Source organism: Hippocampus zosterae, chromosome 14 (genome assembly GCF_025434085.1).
Source record: "Hippocampus zosterae strain Florida chromosome 14, ASM2543408v3, whole genome shotgun sequence".
Classification (NCBI taxonomy): Eukaryota; Metazoa; Chordata; class Actinopteri; order Syngnathiformes; family Syngnathidae; genus Hippocampus; species Hippocampus zosterae.
This window is the reverse complement of record NC_067464.1, coordinates 14,992,578-14,996,214: the sequence shown is the minus strand read 5'-3', so window position 1 is coordinate 14,996,214 and position 3,637 is coordinate 14,992,578.

The following is a 3,637-nucleotide window of genomic DNA, read 5'->3' as shown; positions in this document are numbered from 1 at the left end:
TTTCAATTTTTGTAGTTTCATTGAAGTAACCGTTAATTTTCATTTTTCGGAGGCGGCCTTGAACGCCTCTCGAGTCAAACGGAAGTAGGCACCGTGACAGACAAAAACATACCTGTTTTTGTTTAGACTGTTTTAAAAAATTAACACCACAGGTCTGCTTTTTTCGGAGCTGCAACACTAACTTATTTTTTATACATACAGTACAGTATATATATATACAGTACTGTACATGTTTAAGGTTAGGTAGCGGAAAACGTGGAGGCTCCTGCAGAAGGCTTGGATGAAGATTTCTGATGGGTGAGGAACATTGTGATGGGTAATTGTTGGTAATGTATTTTCTTTTGAGCAAAGATGCTCTTGTACAACACCATGACCCCCACTGAATTCAATGGCTCTGACCATGTTGGCATCTATTTCTTGGGCCATTTTTTGAAGAGTTTTTGCAGCGCCGAACAGTCTTTGCAGGTCCTGGAGGGTAAGGTCACGGTTTTCGCCTTTTTTCTTCTTCTCTGGCTTGCTCCTCTTCACCTTCACTCGCCAACTTGGTCATTTCGATGAGGTCCTCGTCTATTAGAGGCTCTGAGTGGCACTCAATGAGGGTGTCAACTTCTTCTGATTTCATGTCAGAGAACCCTTCAGTTTGTACCATCCGTGTCAGCATCACAGCCTTATCTACTGCTGAGCGGTGGACTTTGTCAGGAGTGAAACCCTCATAGCTGTGTGCGACATTAGGCCAGAGTTTTTTCCAACTGCCGTTCAGTGTTTGCTCTTTCATGTCATTAAAAGCATTCTGAATATTCACCAGGCACGCCGAGATAGAATATTCCCTCCAATATTTTTTCAAGGTGAAGTCCTTGTTCTCTTCACTGATGGATGAGATAAGGCACTCCATCATTGACCGTGTGTACAAGGCCTTGAATGCTCGTATCACTCCCTGATCCATGGGCTGGATGAGGGACGTGGTGTTGGGGGGCAGGAACTCCACTTGAACCCCATCATGGTGGAGGTCCGTTGCATGTCCTCCTGCACAGTCCATTCAGAGGAGCACCTTGAAGGGAATCCTCTTCTCTGCCAGATACAGCTTTGCCTGTGGGATGAAGCAGTTGACAAACCAGTCCGAAGTCAGGGTTTTCATAACCCAGGCTTTCTTATTGTGCATCCAGTAGAGAGGCAGGAGAGCTTTGTTTTTATTTTTTAAGGCCCAAGGATTTTTCGATTTGTAGATTAATCAAGACTTCAGCATAAACCCAGCAGCATTTCCACACATAAGGAGAGTCAGGCGATCCTTATGTGCTTTGAAGCCTGGCCTCATCACCTCATCCTTGAACAGGAAAGTCTGCGATGGAATACTCTTCCAGAAGAAGCCAGTCTCATCCATATTGAACACTTATTCAGGGAGATAGCCCCCCTCATTTATTATCTTGGGAAACTCTTCCTTGACACAACGAAGAGCAGCTTCATTATTGGCAGAAGCAGCCTCACCATACAATGGCACGCATCTAAGGCCAAATCTCTTCCTAAATTTATCAACCCATCCTTTGCTGGCCATAAAACCACCTCCTTGAGGGGGAGAATCAATTGCTGCACTCGTACTTGGCTGGGGTTCACCTGGACTTTCATCGTTGCCGTCAGCCCTGCCACCGCGCCCTCTCCTCCTTCAGGGGCTATTTTTTCATACAGCATACCCGTCAACTTTTCGGAGCGCCAACCTGTATAAACTACCAAAAAAAAATCCTTATAAAGAGGAAATAAAATCATTATAACATACCAAAGCATTTTATATGTCAAAATAACGGCATTAAAAAACACAAAATTTTCAATGATATTTATTGTAGATCTCCATAATACAATGTCTGGTTCATGTCTAATCAACTAAGGACCAACTAGGAACCACGTAATTTACTGGAAAGTTACCGGAAATGAAAACATTCATAGACTTGCACCATTCTGGGCAAAAGCCAACGGAACTACCTGTTGGGGGATGGGGGTGGGGAGGGGGAGGGAAATTTTCAGAATCCGTATGATTTGTGCAATACAGCCATATATGCAAGATTCACCACAAAATCCGTATGAACTATGGCTAAACCGTATGAGTTGACAGATATGATACAGACATCTGGCTGCTTTGGCTCAAATGATATTTGTGTCCAAACTAATTTTTCTTCTGCAATCCATTATCCATAACGATAAAGCATTTTCCATTTTAACAATGCGTGTGTTACGCGGTGTCACAACCCGTTTCGCTTCTTTATTAAAAGTTACAGAAGCCGTTTTGCGGTCTTGTGTTCGTCTTTCCTGGCGTAACGCGCTGCAGATTCATTCAAATGGTAATGACGTGCTACGGCCGCGTAACTCTCGCCTTCCTTGAGTTTGTCAAGTGAGTTTAATTTCTCACTCACAGTCATCATTCTCCTCTTTTTCGGTTCACTAGTGGATTTAGAAGGCACAGTACGTTTAGCCATTGTTGCGGGCGTCAGAAGCCCTTTTTTTCTTTTTTGTTTTTCCCATCCGAAAATCACACGAGAATGTCGTAAACAAACGTGTTGCAAGGCGACACCGTGAGTGTGTTCGCTACCCATTAGAGCAGGCATGTCCAAAGTCCGGCCCGCGGGCCAAATCCGGCCCGCGGTCGAATTTCATCCGGCCCTCGGCCCCTGTCATAAAATCAGTGCCGTCTGGCCCGCAGGTTGGGCGCAATGGAACACGTGTTGCATTGACTGAGGTCTCGTAGACTGGTGAGTGATGTTTCATAGAGTACTGCTTCCCTCTAGTGGCTAAATGAGTAATAGCATTCACTAAATGAGTAATAGCATTTAGAGACTAGAGGGCATCACTCACGAGTTAACAAGACATCACTCCGTGTTTATATTGACTGATATGTCATATTTCAAATGATCCTTGCAGTTGTGGATATGTGTATTGCTTGTTCATTTCCCTGTTGTTCGAGTCAAAGGTTTTGTGACTATTGAAAAGTCATGGTGATACATTTTATGTTTCAAATCAATCAATTTGCACTCAGGAGACTTCTGTTTAAGAAAAAGTCAAGTGAATAAGCAGTTGCATGTGATATACCCGTTTCAAATGAACCAAAAGAAATTCTTAAGATTGTTGAAATTAAAATAAAAATGGAAATGTGAAACAGACTGGCTTACTAAAATTTGTTGAACAATATTGTTGTTCAATGTAAAGAATGTCAGCCAAGGTCGGCCCCCCGACATTTTACCACATAAAATCTGGCCCCCTTGGCAAAAAGTTTGGGCACCCCTGCATTAGAGAGATAAGCATTTGTGTAACTCGGAACTGTAGTTAAGTCCGTCGGCCAACCTGCTTGTGAAACCCGACTCGGCCCGACAACAAAAGAAAAAAAAACCTGAGTCGACAGACAGAGGGAGTGCGGCAGCGCGGTACCACATTCATGTAAACAAAGTTTTAATCACTTTGTTTACATAACTGGAATCGTCGAGGCCGAGCGAAACCGATGTTCATGATTACTGAATTAAGGTACGTTTTTTTAAATTCCTCAATATAGATAAATAAATACCAAATCAAATGCAGTCTGTTTGTTGCTCTATGTGGCTCACTGTTGTTTTACTGACTTTTGCTGCCCTCTCGCGGACCTTTTCGCAATTTTTAAAAA